At 48.8% G+C, this 16400-nt stretch overlaps 1 protein-coding gene across 7 annotated transcripts in view; it reads right to left on the bottom strand.

The window, feature by feature from the left end:
* Positions 1–16400, bottom strand: part of LOC116964297 (USP6 N-terminal-like protein) — an 89853-nt gene that overhangs the window by 29113 nt on the left and 44340 nt on the right. For 4 of the 7 annotated variants that reach the window (XM_042785687.1, XM_033003434.2, XM_042785688.1 and 1 more), the window contains one exon: positions 7417–7654. The gene's annotated coding sequence lies outside the window, so the exon portion shown is untranslated. Of the gene's footprint in view, positions 1–1112; positions 1207–6333; positions 7374–7416; positions 7655–16400 lie in introns of those variants that run through there. The other 3 variants (XM_042785690.1, XM_042785692.1, XM_042785691.1) reach the window with 3 other exon arrangements.

Genomic DNA, 16400 nt, shown 5'->3' with positions numbered 1-16400 from the left:
GAATTTGAGCAAGGGGAAGTCGTGCCTGCTGGAAAACAAGACCTTTGTTCTTAGGCACACACGTGCCTGTACAAAAGACGTTGGGCTTTTAAACCGAGACATGCGAACCGGACACAGAGTCCTTGCAGCACACAGGCCGGGGGCAGCTGGGCACTGCAAAGCATAGGATTTGTGTGGATGCCAGCAAACCACCACGCTCTTGCCCTCAGCTATGGATGTGAAGCCATGAGATGCTCTGTAGGGGCATTCAAAGGCAGAACTGAAAGGAGATGGTTTTGCCTATTGAAGTGTGCATGGAACAAGTGGCCTCTAGATGACTCTTCTATACGCACCTCCAAAAGAAAACCAACACAGCAGCAACATGACTGCAGAGTCCCCATCTACTCTGAGATGGTCCAGTCTTGGTCTAAACGAGATCCAGCCTAGCTCCCTGAGGTCTCTGCCCACAGCTCTGCTTTGTCCCATGTACGTATGTATGAGCAAGATAACTTTCCACATCAAACGTGATTTGAGTGTTGTCCTGTACAAGCCCAAAGGAACACCCTTCCCATCAAGCCACAACTAGTTTCTTGCTGTTCACCAAAGGAAAAGGTTGATCTAACATACTGAGGAGAAAACACGGGCAGACAAAATCCCCAGGGAAGCACACTCCCCGGGGGTGGCTGCAAAGAAGAGGGCAGAAGGAAGGACTACCAAGTCTTCCTCCTCTGAACCTCTATGGAGGCAGGACCAGCCTAGCCCAGAGCACCTAACGGCTACGGCACCACCTAAAGCCCGGCTAACAGGAGCCACCTTGCCCAAATCTCCAGGCTCCAGGAGCGATGGTGCTGCAGTGCCCGGGCATGGAGCCCGGCCGTGGGGACGGGCAACCAGCGGCCCCGGCCCCATCGCCAGCCCACTGATCACGCTCCCAAGTGCTCCGTAAACGGACAAGCTCCAGCCAGCCCCAGAGCTACACACCTTCCTGGTGTCCTCCCCTTCCCCAGTGCCGAGTTGTTTTAAAGCTTTTTTAAATCGGGTTAAGTTTTTCCCCACGTTTCTGCTGTGAATTCTAAACCCTGCTCAGTGCGGACAGGGTAAGCGCGGGGAAGTCATGCTGTGTTATCACCTACTTGGCTCTGTCCTTCAGAGTCCTGCTGATTCGCCACAGGTCCCAGATACATGCCACGCACTTTCAAGAACAGCAAGGTAAAAACAATTTTAGTCCACAGTTGCAAGTGGCAACATTTGGAAAAGTTTTTGAGCACTTCAAGAGTATAAAGCCTCTTAGAATGGCTTGTTATAGAGGCAGACTGCATTTTGCCTGCTCTAAGGAGGCTTTGCCTATTTTGCCTTCTGTAAAAAGATTCAGCAGTGTTGAGAACAAACTGTTAAGAGGCACCACAGCCTTAAAATATATTCCCTACCGTCACATTACAAACGATCCCGTGGTTTACTCAGAACATCTGAAAGCTAAACAGCTTCAATAATACAGTCCAGAGGTTTCTTGCAGGGCTTGAAAGGAGCTCCCTGGAGCATCTGGGATCAGAACAGATTTGAAAGCCTCCTACAAGAAATCACAGAATTTTGAAAAAAACGTTTGAAAATAAAAAAGAGCAGGTTGACTCCTGTGTTGCACCTAAAGCTGGAAAGTAAATCCTGCGCTGCTGTGCTCTGGTCCTTTCCCAAAGCGCTGGTGACCACCTCCTTGCAGAGAAGAGGAGCACTGCTGCCGACAGATGAAACACTGTGCAATAGCTGCTCAAGAACAAGGTTGCTCCAAGCTGCCACTGCAGCTCTCTAATGGACACCAGGAGCCATCCCAAGCCCGCTTCGGGAGGAACCTGAAGGGTTCTTGTAGGACACGCTACTCCAGCTTCTGGCTGAAGCTGCTTCTTGGCAGCAGTGCTTGGCACCGGACGAGCCAGGGCAGCTGAAGGAGTTACACTTGGGATGATTTGAAGATCATGGCTTTTCACTGAGGAGGGAAAAAAAAGAGCAATAAACCCCCCCAAAACTAGGGGAGGTATGATAACCAAAAGCATCAGCGCTTTCCAAGGCTCAGCCCATTTCTCTGTACTTTCAGACATCCAGAAGCGATCATTTGTTTCATCTTACCAACTCCTTAATGCAGCCCGTTCGCTGCCATCAGGTCTTTCAGGCACAGATGGGGACAGCTGGGAGATCCGTCTCTCCCTGACTCTTAATTTCAAAAGCAGCCATCACTCCTGGTTGCCAACGGTGTGATAGAAATATTAACACGTACAAAATAATCAAGGCTATCAGGGCAGCTCTTCTGTGACGCGTTATCAGCCAAGGGGCCAGGAATTTTACTGCTTTACACTCATCTATACAGACAGCAGAAAAAACCAAACTCTTCAAATTCATGGCAGGAATAGGTGTATCTTTCCCCGTTACTGACTCCACAATCAAAACAGACCAAGGGTAGAAAAATTAAAGTGTATTTTGTTCTCTAATTTTTCCAAGGTGTAGCTCTTACTTCAAAAGTTCGTAAGAATTTTGCTGAATGCATGTTAATCACAGCTTCATTTTGCAAAGTAGCAAGGTCTGAGTAACTGTCTCACAGTGTCATCTAATATACCTGCATCTTCTCCTTCTCACATCCTTCTTCTGCAAAGTTCAACTCAAAGGCAAATTCACTCCCCCACTTCTGACGTTGTTTTTTGGTTGTTATGGGGCCAAAGAATTCAAATGAGGTCCTTCACGTGCCGCTAAAATTACAACTATTCTTCAGGCTAGAGGGAAAAAATAAACTGTATGGCAAATTAAATGGGAAAATTTTCAAGACATTTACAAAGTGGAAGTTATTCTGAATGTCTCTGACCACACTCTGTAATAGAATAACCAAAGGAAGAGTGACTCGATAACACGGGAGGGTTTACACAGCAGAAGACAGCAGCAAGACCATAAATATATATTTTGGCACACACCTCTTCAAAAGCCTCCCTGCAGCCAGAACCACCAGGCTGGTGTAAAGGAGCCAGTTTTGCATCTCACGCCTGGAATATGCACGTTTGTTTCATCTTTCTAGTATAACAGCACAAAAGACCCAATTTAGGAAAAAACATGAAAAGCAGAGAAAATGGTTGATGGCAGTGGGAGGGCTGGAGATGGCAAGTGGCTGCACCAGCCCCAGCGTCTGACTGCACTACTGCTGCTTTCTGAAGTGCAAAGGCAACGCTGCGCTGCTCAGCTCGGTGATTTTCAAAGTACTCCAGAGAGGAAACAGTATATGGCTTAGCTCTGTAACAGCTTATGTTGACCATAGATACTGAATATGGTTATTTTTATTATTTAATTCTGCGCATACTCAGATTCCAGAGTAGTTTGGCCCCATGAAGTTGTGGCGTTTGCTGGAGGGAAATGACACCTTGTGTATATGAAAACTACTGAGACATTTATTTTCTGGAGAGTTTGACAAAATACCTAATTCTGCCCTGATATAAATAGGCTACCTATAAACAGGTGCAGCCTCTACCTGCCACACTTCTCTATCTACCTACATAAGACTGAAGACTTTCTTTTTTTTTTTTTTTTTTTAATATACCACTCAAATTACTTTCTCAAGCCTGCCATCCAATTTTTCCGAGTACTGTATTTTCCCAGAAAACAGTTTTTTTTTTTTTCCATGATAAACACGCAAGTTGAAGCAGCTATGAACAGGAATGGTAAGAAATGTGAACAATGCAAGAACAGTATTAAATAAATTTACTGGGAAATAAGCAACAGAAAGCCCCAAGCCATGCACACTTAAATACAACTGGGAAAAAAAGTTACCAACTAGCTCCTTTTAAAAAGAATGTGCTGAAAAAGTCACAATCTGTCATCTCACACTAAAACTTGCAGCTTCCAGTTTACAATTTAAGGAAGTAAAAATTAATCCCAGAAACACCAAGCCTGAAGATGCGTAATGAAAATGCATGTTACTGCCTACGCACATTGAACACTACCTAGCCATCGGCAAACCTGAATTAAAATATCCAAATTTTGGATGAGAACAACTTTCCTGAAATTAATTCACCAGCTGGGCTATCAAGTGTTGGCAGTGGAAAGAAAGCGTCTGCATCAAAAGTCCAAGACGGGGTGCAAAAACTGTTACCCGTAACTCAGATTTACCGTTACAACCCTCCCCGCAATGACCCGTGCTTTCCAGTAAGGGCTGCCGAGCTCCCGCAGCCCGCGGGGACCAGCCTGGCTGGGAGCACGGGGACCTCTGGCCACCAGTCCCCCACCCCGCCTGCTGCACCCCTGCTTGCTGCCCAGAAGAGGAACTGAGCCTTTCCCACGGCCCGGCTGCAGTGCTGCTCGTGCCGTGGGCCCGGACACGGACACACACACACACGCGTGTCCCCTGTCACCCCCAACCACGACACGACGTCTCTCGCTTGCAAACCCATTAGCAGTCGCCCTGCCCGGTTCACCCCCCCCGCGCCACCACCTGCAGAACACACAGGCGCTGCCACTTCGCTCCACAGACATCGCTTTGCCGAGGCCACATCTGCAGCACATCCCCCCCCCCCCCCCCGCTGCTCAATCTACACGAAACAAGGACAAACTTTCATGAAGCCCCATCGGGACGTGAGACCTGTACGCAGGATTTAATCCGTCAAAAATGCAAACGGAGGTGGTCTAAGGACTGGAGCTGAGACGTCAAAGCCTCAGCTGACGGGCCCTGCAGAGGGTTGCAGGTGGTTCCCCATCATCATGTCTCGAGACGCCCACCCCGAAATTCACTGCAACTCTGATTCCAGATCTGACTCCTCCGAGCCCGCCTCGCAAAGCGGTTTTACTGGTGGGACCTTGCCCAGAAAACAGCTTCCCAGCCTCTGAATGGAGCAGCTGTGGTGATGCCACCAAGCACCCATATGCGCCAAAGCTGCTGAATTTTCAGTCTCTTCAAGTCCTTTCTGCCTCCTTGCAATGAAAATATAAAAGTTTGACATGCTTTTATACTGGTTTTATACTGTCAGGCTGCGCTAGCATCAGACTGTACCGCTCGACTTCACCATTTGGCTGCAAGGTGAACTGCAGCTCCAGTGTCACTTGGCAGAAGGGCTTTTGAAAATGAAAGTACCAGTAAAATCTACTCTTTTTAGGAAGTACAGCATAGCACCATGTTCTCAAACTTGGGCTGGATTTGGGGATACTCTGGAACCCAATTTTTAACTATTTTGTACTGCTGAAAATTATCTACTCAAGCCACTTGAGATTACAGGCTCTACATTTTGGCTATTTCTCAGTCCCCGCTGCACCCACCAGTTAGAACAAATTAAAGACAAGCACAATGCAGGCATACAGTCAAATACAGTTGAGTTACAAAATCTTAACAGTTACCTCCCCCAAGCAGAGGCATCTCAACCACCTGACCCCCTACTCAGCATGCTCCATCTCCAGGGCAAAACTTGTAAAATTTGCATTTTTGCTTCAGTAACATCTCACAGCACTGTACATTTCTCCCGTCCAGCTGCACCCAAGCCCATGGAACCATATATGATTTTTTTTTTTCTGCATGCTACTGCAAGCAGAAGGTCAATGAAAAAGGAGAAATGACTTTAGGTGAGGGTGTGTTGGAGTCTTGAATGTGCCCAATTAATTACTAATAGAGACTGCTGTTAAGACCGAAAAAAAAAAAAAGGCAAATTTTGACACACTGCATTGAAATACCATGCTGGCCCGTGTCAGACTGAAACTACTGCTGTGGAATAAAGCAAAAAAGGTACATACTTGCTACAACCACAACCACCACTGCCGAAACTCAACAAGTCGCTGTTCCTGTTTCATGTTCTATTTCAAACGCACATTTTAACACAGCATTTTATACATTTAGCTGTTTATAGTATAAGCCTAAAATTTCTCCTTGAAGGGAACAGGCTTCAAGGGAACGCTTGTGGATCTGTGCAAGTGGAGATGCTCGTACAACATCTGCTAAGAGGCGAGACCCTTGCAGGAGGCGCACCTGCAGTCCGCATCCCAGCAAAGCTCTGCTCTCACTTGCAAAGCCGCCATCGGTTGTGCCGGTCGCTCGCGCGCTCGCACGCCCTGGAGTAAAGCCAGCAGCGCAACAGTCTGCTTGCAGAGCGGCTAAAGCAAGCTGCGAAAAGCTGAATAAACCCTGCCGGGGTTTTTTTTTAAGAGCACGAAGCAGGCGCCTTGCCACGCTTCAAACCGTGCAGGTTATCGGCTCACAGCAAACTCCCCACCCTGGTTGCGTGGTATAACGTGGGGGGCACAGCCAGCAGCCGGGAGCCGAAGGGAGCTGACATCCGAGGCTCCTCTCCCAGGTGCTTAAAGCCTTCCAAAAGCAAAACCGCGGGGTTGTGGCACTGCACATACCTACCCAGCGCAGCCAAAACGAGCACGGCTTTGGGTCCGCTTCGGCTGCATCGCCACGGCCCAAGGAAACCTCAGGGCGCCCCCCCCCGCCCCCGAGAGGCGGCAGAGCCGGGGGTCGGTGCAGACGGGCGCCGGCACGCAGGGCTGCGCTCCGGGGCCGTGACGAGCTGCCGGAGGAAGTGACGGCCACGCAGAGCTGCTGCTGCACGGAAATCAAGCTGCTCCCGAGGCCTCGGTACCAGACCGGCCAGCATCCCCCCTGCCAGCATCGCAGAAACCCCAACCGCGACCCCAACGCGGACAGCGCACCCAACGCGCCCGCACCGGGGGTTTCTGCTGGTCCCCACGCGCAGCTCCTCTCTCATTAACCAACCCGGACTGCACACCCCGGCCGAGCACCAGCTTCAAACGACACAGCGCCGCGCTGCACATCACCAGTCTTTGCCCGAATCCGGCACCCGCTTACGACCCTGCTATCAAAAAGGAAATCTGACTTGCGCTCGCAAAGTGAATTACGACTTTAGGAATGAAATTACTATCACGCAGGATGAACCAAGATACAGGAGATCCTGTTTGCATGTTTACTTCCTTGACTACAACAAAAACTCAGGAGCATACCAAATAAACTTTTTTTTTTTTTTTTTTTAAGAGTGGAAGGAGCACTAAGACAGCTGAATTGCAAGGAGGTTTATGTTTTAACTGCCTCAGGTCCTTTGAGAGTGACTGCTCATAGATCACTTTACACGAGTTGCAGATGTGGTGCAGAAAATTCAAACAAGTTCCCACGTCAGTAAACGTGTATTGTGTCCGAATCTGCACTGGATAAAAACACGCTCACCTCCCTTAGCAGAGGCGCTGGGAACACCCAAGTGAGAACCCCCACTGCAACTCACGCCACCGGCAACGTCCCAAAAAGCCAGAGCATCCAGCATCACTGCAGACGAGATCCTGCTGATTTATTAGCATGTGTGCCTACAGCACACGACAGCTCTCGGAGCAATTCTCATCTGCTCCGGAGCCGGTTTGTGGGTTCTGAGAAGGGAACGTGGAAACACAACCCGGCTCCAAGCAACATGCCCTTACCTGAGCCTGGTACCAGGTGCCGAGATGCATCAGTTCAGCTGGAGTTGTCCCCTCCCCTGCGGGCATCTACCGTGCAGGAGCTGGTTGTCTCTGCCGCGGGGTGGTGAGGACCCCACCGGCCAAACCCCCAGCGCAGCGCAGCAGCTCTCCCCTCTGCTCCTCCGGCACCTGAGAGCTCACCGCGAGCGGCTGGGAGGAAAGGCAATCCCCACGCCGGCTCTCTCTTCCCTCAGGCTCACTGCAAAGAAAAGAAGTTGTTGGTAAGCTTTCCAGTTCTGGCACGGCGGAGGCACTCTCCTGTACCAGCGCAGGGGGTCTCTGCGCACGGAGGAGAGGCAGGTCCCACTGGAGCCGGCAGCAAGGCAGCACCTCAGCCTGGTGAGGAAGGAACAGGCTGGTGCAGGAGGGCACCCGACAACAGAAAGTAAGCCACGCTCACCTGCGCTGCAAGAAAACCCTTGGTGTGGGTTATGCTCGGATTCTGTTGATTTGGTGGGGTTCTCGGGATGAGATTCCTCCCCACCCAGCCTGCAGCATCAGGCCAGCCCAGCACAGACTTGCACTAAGACAGAGGACTCGGTACAGGGATTTTGTCTGGGGTTGGGTAGGAATTTTACAATTATCTGACCATACATGCCAGGTACTGGAAAACCAGCCTGCCTGCCTGCAACTGCACAACATCATCTTGTCCTGCATGTTTATCCAGGGATGCTCAGCTCAGACACAACTCAGCACCTGGTTTGCAGTGGGGGGCTGTGTCTTGGCCCATTTTCTGGCCTGGTTGAGTGCCAGGGGATGGAGGGGCTTCCATGCAGATCTCGGAGTCCATCACACCTTCGTACCAGCAGACATATGCTACTGGCAACTCAGCTTGGCCCCTGCCCAAGCCAGGGGCGCAGTATGACACCCAACTTCAGCCGATCTACAAGCATGTTGCCACCCAGAAGGGATGCAATGGGGAGGTCCAGGCCATTCCTCCAGGAACAAACTGGAGGGAGAGGGAGAAGCAGCTACATGGGACATCAGTCAGGTTAAGACCAGTAAGACAACCGGCAGCAGATCTGGCACAGGCAGCACTGCCTGAGCCATCTTCCAGCACTTGCAGTTCCCACCCGATACGCCCAAACAGCTAACGCTGTGCAGAGGACACCAAAGCCCAACATACAGCTATTGCTGTTTTAAAACAAGTTTTTAATTCCCACCTTAAGCAACCCTGAGGAGCAATGCACTGGTTTCACAAGTGTGAAATCAAGACATCACCCCAATGCGCGATGCTTCTGTTCGAAGCCAGCAGGCACTGGGAGGGGGAAGCGCACGCTGATGCCTGGGAAAGGGGCAGCCCTTTAATGACAACACCTCTCCTCCGATCCCCCTCACAAGCACCTGTGAAGGGACTTTTCCCCACAGTCCTGGGCTGTCCTGTGCTGAAACTCCTCGCTGTCACTGCTCTAGCACCCGGACACGACGACTCGGTGACCCCAAAGCGCAGAAGACTTGACACCATTTCAGAGTGGCCACCTTCGTTATCAAGTAACCCATAACACAGATTACATCATGTATACATTATCACTGAGTAGCGTATAATGTGGCTTACACACATTATAATACAGATTAAACACATTTCCCTCTGTTCTCACAATTTGCACCAAGCTTTTAAAGTACGACAGCAAACTGTGGTCACGACGACGATAATACTTTGCCGCTAAACTGAGACAATACCACGACACCCAAATACATTCGCCGAGTCTTTTAGTTATATGAAGAAGTAAAAAAACTACGTGAGGCTGCATTTACATGCTACCCATCCCCCTCAACACCACCAGTGTGCATGGCAGCGCTGCCAGTAAATAAAACCTCAACCCTCTTCCCACCATCCTTCCTGTGCTCCCAGCGCTTACGTCTCACTCTCGTTTCCACGTGCATTTTTTTGTGCTGTGCCTTGGTGCTCAGGTTAAGGTCTTCTGCCCAAGGATGGAGACAGGAGGAGGGAAGCAAGGGGGCTGATAAAAAGGTTTGCTCTCCTCCCTGCTTATGCCCAGTAAGCCCAGCCTTGATGCTTCTGCAAAGCTCAGCTGTTGCAGTCTCAGAAGACGCGACGTTAGACGTAAGCTCAACCCTCCGATCGGAACAGAGAGTCTACAAGCAATTCTTCATCAGCTTCTATTTTTAGACCTCACCAGGAATAAAAGAGCATCCAAACATTTTTTTTTTAGCCTCTTTTTTGACAGGAACTCATCTTCTCCGAACGACAACAGCCAAAAAAAAACAACCAACCAACCAAATGACAGCACAAAAAAATCCAAGATGCACAAATGTGTTTTTTTTTTTTTTTAAGCATTATTATTTAAATGATTTCTCAATAAAAGAACAGAAGTGAACTGAAGAATGCAAAAGTTAACATGCTGCTTTGGGAATTGAAGGCTAATTTTCTCTCTACATTCTCTCCTTCCTCCATTCCAATGTCTACAAAACGGCCAGAAAAGCTAGGGGGAAAAAAAAAAAAAAAGTTAAAATCCATTTTTCTGGGGTGATGCACTGACCTGGAAAGGAACTATATAAACACGGAGCTTCTTCTGTTTGCTTAAGACTGGAAGAGCAGTTTACATTTCTTTAACTGTAAAGTAAAGGAAGCTACAACGATGGTCATTCTCCACTTGGACATGCATTTCTCTCAAAGTACTGTATTTTATTCTTTTTGGTCCATGTAGCAACATCATGGGACACACTATTCTTCCCTTTTACCATCTCCACGGTCATTCCTGCCTCCAGCCATACATGGCAATTTTGGGTAAGCTAAAAAGCTCCTATTGCATCTCCTTTAGCTATTTAAAACTTCATGCTTTTCAGCTCGGCAGCCACCGCCAGCTAGAGGCCACCCACACCTGACACATACCCGAAGCACCGGGGCGAAGACACCGTCCTGGCTGACACCTAAGATGTCACCCTGGGCACTGTGGAGCTAGCGATGGTCACCAGCCAAAACCAAAGGAACAAGGATGCAAAAATAAACTACCGTGCTGCCAGCAGCCTGCGCTCTCCTTGGCACAAAGAGGCGGCATCTTTTTTAAAACATAAATAAGGAAATAACAAATGTACCGTTATATAAAGTCACTGAGACAGCTGATGAAATAAATGTGTAGGAAGTTAAAAATCCACTAACAACCAGATGCAGTGTGTCTGTGGAAAACACCCAAAATAATCATTGAGAAGGACTTAGAAGTTATATAAGTTAGTTAAGTGAGACCTATGCTGACCGTGTAGGTTTGGCACCATTTGCCAGAGCCCTGGCTGCACCACATTTTTAGGAGGGGAGGCAGCTTGAGCCATTGGCCTGACCCTGGCCCAGACTAATGCCCGTCCCCTAGGAAAATATGAATTTTAAATGAGGTTCTCCGAGTATCACCCACACTGCTTCAACCACTTTAATGAGTTTAATCAGCTCACAACATCTCCAAACACGGAACCCCATGCAGCAAATTATTTGTGTTTGGCAGCCGCTGCACAGGACACTCCCTGACCGTTTTGCTGGCAGTACCTTGGACTTGCACTGCCTTCCAACAGTATCTCTGGATGCTAATGGGCGAGCTGTTGTTAACTTCTTTTCTTCTATCAAAGCCCCACACAAGCACGTCCAGTAATAGAAAACTTCAGGGAAACAAGAAGTATTTGATCCAGCACTGGAAAGTACCGAGAAAGTGTCTCCCAAAGCTCTTTTACAGCCTTAAACTATATGCAGGACATCGTTAGGATGCACAAAATTTTTAAGGAGTATGGAAGCAATCTTTTTTTAATTACAACACGACCTTTCCCCTCCTTTTTGCTCGCTGATAACTCCTAAAATTACCCCAACTGAACAGTTGCAGGAATTTTTGCTATTTCTTTTGTGCAAAAGCAACATTTTATAGAAACAAGAAAATTTAATGGTTGTGTTCCCTTTGAGGAAATTGTTCACACAAGAGGTCCTCCCCTCTTCCCTTTGTGGAAAACATGTTTTGCAAATCCAACCAGAGGCCTTAAGGCAGACATAATGCTTCAGCTTACAAAATGGCAATGGTTGTGTAGGATACCTTGTTAAAAGCAGATCGCCAGTTTAGGAGTCAATATAAAAATAACCCAAGGGTTCTTGGTTTTGTTTTGTTTGGGTTTTGGTGGGGTTTTTTGTGTGTGTGTTTTGTTTTTTGTTCTTTGTTTTATTTTTGTTGTTGTTGTTTGGTTGGGGTTTTTTTGTTTGTTTGTGTTTGTTTTTGTTTTTTGTTTGTTTGTTTGTTTTTGTGTTTTTTTGTTATTGTTGTTTTGTTTTGGTTTGTTTTCAGTTTGGTTTGGTTTTTTTCCTTGTTTTTTTAATCATCTTGAAATCAACATCCGTGTCATTTGGTCAGGGCTCCGAAACACATCTTACAATTCACAATGCACTTGGCTGTTACTTTACCATGGCCACCGTAAAACTAAAACGGACACTAAAAAATGGCTCCATTGAGACTGCTGGAGTTGAAAGACAGACACGCTACTTTCCAGCCAGGGAAAATGAAATGGTACTGATACTTTGGAGTAAGCCACATTAGTGCAACGACAGTTTCTGTACTCTGGAGGTAAGCGCAATGAAACGATGCTCGGGGGAGCGGTGGAAAGGCAGCCAGGCGGGTTGGTTAGAGCCAAGTGAGGAAGAGGACGCGACTCCCCCGGCCACCGGCAAAGCCCCGGTGCTGGCAGCGGGTGGCTGGGGGGGGGGGGGGGGGGGCCAGGCCAGGCAGCGGCAACCAGCGTCGGCTCCTGGCCACCAACAGCACCCAAACCAGAGCTCCCGAAACCGCGGCCCCGTGCACGCGTGGAGCACCCGGGACGGCAGAGCAAAGCCACGCCGTCCCCGGTGCAGGGGCTGTAAAGAGCCGGCGCCTTCGCACGCGCGCTTGGGGGATAAAACGGGCCCTCCCCCCTCCTTCACCAGGCCCCACGCTCACCCCAAAGCCCCCAAAGACACTTTTCTTCCCCCCCCCCGTAAGCGCACCCGCAGCACTTGGGGGTATTTCCTAACTCCCTAACTACTGGCCTCGGGAGGCTGGGCCAGGACTGCTCACATCACCGCGCTGCCGTCTCACGGGCTTTTAGCACAAGGGCAGCGCTTTCCCCGGCCCCGGCGCCTGCCGCGCACCCCCAGCAGCCCCACACCACCCCAAACCGGGGTGAACCAGAAGTTCAGGTTTGCCAGCTCAGCGCCTGCCCCACCCCTGGCTTGGAAATCTGTGACAATGATCACGGCACGGGGAAGGAGGCACGAATTCAGCTGGGAACGCTGTGCTCGAGGGCGTCATCTGGCTCATCCCTCATTTCACCCCGTGAGGGACTCAAAGGTGGAAGGGTGGCACAACGAACGGCCTGAGCCAGCCCCACGCTTGTTGGGGGTCCAGCCCCACGCGGTGCACGGAGAGCCCCAAGCAGGTCTGGTTTGGACCCGAACCCACAGGTGCCACCACGGAGCTCAGTGCCCGTGGGGATGTACAGCCCAGCGAGCCAGGGGACATGGGCAGAAACCAATCCAGGCGTCACCTGTCCATTTCTAGTTTTTCAGAGGCATTCAGGCAGCACCTTCGATCAAATATGCTTGAGCGGCAAGTAACGCAAGGAACTTCAGAAAAAACAGTGCTCAAAACCGCAGTGGATCTATTGCCTACAATTACTGTTTTCCATGTCCTCAGCATTTCTGAGGTGAAGAACAGACAGCAACAGAAGTGGGAGAAAAGCAAGTTGAAGGGGACCGACCACAGCAGGCTCAAGTCTAGTAATTAAAATGTTTGAGAAGGGTTTTTCCAGTGAAAGCTGGATCTTGCACGGGGAAGGCGACAGTACTCTTGGAAGAAGTAAAAAAATTACAAAACCTCTTCTCAGATGAGATAAAAAGCAGAGGGAGAAGTTTAAGTAGACAAGAGCCTGTGGCAGTGATATAAAGGCAAGCATTTGGTAGGATTGAGACCCTTGAAAGGCTGCCCATAAATGCAGCGACAGATGCTGTTCTCCCCAGTAAACATACACAACAGTGTCTTAAGATGCAGTCTTGTTTAGCTGAAGGCATGCTCAGCTAAAGGTAAAAAAAAAAAAAATCTGAACTTGAAAGATGCATTTATCTTAAAAATGTTTTAACATTCACCCAACAAAGCAATAACTGGACAGTACACTTAAAACATGTTCACTTATAAACACAAAATTTCAGTTAATTGCTACAAAAGACATTTGCAAGCAGGATGATGATTTCCTTGGGAAATGTGAATCTTCCTGTTAAAAGATCAAAACCTGGGAGAGCTGAACGCATCCTACTAAAGTGCAGCTGGACCCAGCACTGTGCAAGAAGGCCTGGAAAAGGGAAGTTGTCAATAAATAAGCATCTGAGGGCACTGGAGGGTGTTTTGATATGAAAGGCACAAAAAAATAACTTTTTTTTTTTTCCTAAATTAAAGTGGGGCCAACACAAAGAATAAGATCCATGCTTGAGTTAGAACATGCCTGCAGGCCTTCAGATAAGACTTTAAAATAGAATAGCAACTGCACAGGATCTTTTTGCATTTTATTTTTTATAAAACATCAAGTCTTTCAGCAGAAAGGATTTTTCCAGAGAGCCGGGGATCAGAGCTGGTTTGCTCTTCATCATCACCGTTAGCTGACTAGAGAGGAGTCTCTGTGAGCCTACCCTTTAAATTCAAGCACAGTTACTTCAGTCTTGTCCCGGCCGAGTACAAACCAAGGAGTTCATCTTCCCGGTTCCCATTTCCCATGCAAGCCCGGACCTGGATTCCCATCTGGGCTCACTGGTCACGAACCTCCCTTTGGTACCTGCTTCGGGCAGATGCATAGCTGCAGCAAAACAAAAGCAGCTCCTCTCCCACCTGCTCTAAGTAGTCTACCCTCTCCTTACAGATATCTCCCCACCGGATCCTCTCCTAGGACCCACTCCAGGAGGGTGAGCACTAAATCTCTTCTGCAGCAAGAAAGCCTGTGCTGCGCTAAAGCTATTACGTGTTTCTCCCACTTCCTTCCATTGAGAGAAAACAAAAGCTTGTACCGTTGCTCACCGCTATCAGAAAATATTTGCTTTTCCAGATTGTTTCTCTCCTTGTTTCAGAAGGGTTTTCAATTAGAACAACAGGCTCGCTCCCAGCGAAAAGCAGCAGGGAGAGGGTGATTTGGGACAGGGGCCCTTCAGCCTTCAGAGCCCACCTGGCAAATCCAGCGTGGAGCCAGGCGCAGGCGGCTCCTCCCGTCCCAGCACCAACTCCATCACCTCACGGAGCTCCAGTTGCGTGGCCTCAAGAGACAGGGCCAGCTCTGCACCACTGCCCTGGCTTCAGGTGCCTGCCCCTGTTTTGTAGCTGCAGGTCACCTCCAGAAGACACTCTGCCCACTCAGAGTACCTTCTGTACCATACTCTGCGTATCATGCCCTGAGTATCTCTTCTCACCACGCACTGCGCTTCCTTCCTGCCAGATCTCTTATCACCACGTTTCACCCCAAAACCACCCGGATGAAACTTCCACTCTTGCTGAGGCTGCTCTTTTATTCAGCGACCAAAGGAAACACTCCTGCACCAGGCGCTAAGCCCATGGCGCTCCTGCCAATAAGCAATGCAGAATTAAACACAGGTGGCACATGAAAACATGGTGCAAGCTTGCAGCTCCCAAAAAAGCACCAAAAGCATGCACACACTTGATCACTTTCTATCTATCTATCTATCTATCTATCTATCTATCTATCTATCTATCTATCTATCTATCTATCTATCTATCTATCTATCTATCTATCTATCTATCTATCTATCTATCTATCTATCCATCCATCCATCCATCCATCTATCTATCCATCCATCCATCCATCCATCCATCCATCTATCTATCTATTTGGGGGAGGGTGTGTGGGGGGGTGTGTGTGTCTTAAGCAACCAGAGTAAGGTCATAAAACCAAGAAGGGTACCAAAAGGCCAAGTATTATTCAGGATACAAAATACTCAACTACTGCAACCTAAGCTGACACCTTGCAAATTCCTAACTGCAATCTGCCCGTGATGGCTGTTGTCAAGCCCAAACAGCTTTCATACACATGTGGTGGTTCCCTGCAGTGAAAGCATTACCCGGACAGCTACTCCGTACCCCAAAACCAATGCAAGGGAAAACAGGCTCCTACAGCAGCTCAGTGCTAGCCCTGCACTATCTGCCCGTGAAAGCTCCCAGGAGGTCTCATCCAGAAGGAGAAAGGTCAGGTCTTCACTCTGGCAAACACTTTGGCATGAGGCTCTACCGAACACTGAACAGATTTTGAAAGTATGAACTTCAAAATAAAGAAGTAAATTCTCAGTCCAAGAACACCGGGGAAAAAAAAAAAAAAAAAAAAAAAAAAAAAGACCACTTTTGGCAAGTTTCTGGCGTTAAATGATCCATAACCTCTTCCAAGCAAGATCCTCTTTACTGTGGCAAGTCCTGCCCAGCCCCAGAGCAGCGCAAGCACCCCCGTACCCCCTCAGCCCTGCTCCCCCCCGCCGGCAGCTGCAGGATGGGGGCTTGTTGTTTCCAGAAGCAGCAACCCTTGTTTGTTTTTTGTTTTTTTGTTTTTTTGTTTTTTTTCCCCTAACTCAGGGCTGGACCAGTGACCATGTGCAGTGTTGACACCTTCAGTAGGTTGGGCTGTTGTTTTTCACATGCTGGTGGTCGTTAAAAAGGCATTACAGCACAGAAGGACTTGTTGGCAAGCAAAACAGTCTCAGCTCAGGGAGTGTTTCCTTCACTTCATTTGTTGCCAATTAGCAGAAACTCCTCATCACTAATTTGGGTGTTGAGAAAAACAAACAAATAATCAAGTAAACAACCACTTAAACACCTTCCTTGTCCCTTCTCCAGGCTCAGCCTAAGCCAGACACCCCTCCAGCCCCGCCACCGAGTTCAACTTCCCCGATGCCCACCACGATGCAGCAGGGACCCCTCCTGCTTGTCCCTCCTCCCTGCGTT

The sequence above is a fragment of the Tyto alba genome, unplaced genomic scaffold (assembly GCF_018691265.1).
Source record: "Tyto alba isolate M040663 unplaced genomic scaffold, T.alba_DEE_v4.0 Super-Scaffold_8, whole genome shotgun sequence".
In the NCBI taxonomy this organism is placed as follows: Eukaryota; Metazoa; Chordata; class Aves; order Strigiformes; family Tytonidae; genus Tyto; species Tyto alba.
Note: the sequence above shows the minus strand (reverse complement) of the source record. Positions and strands in the feature narration are given on the sequence as shown.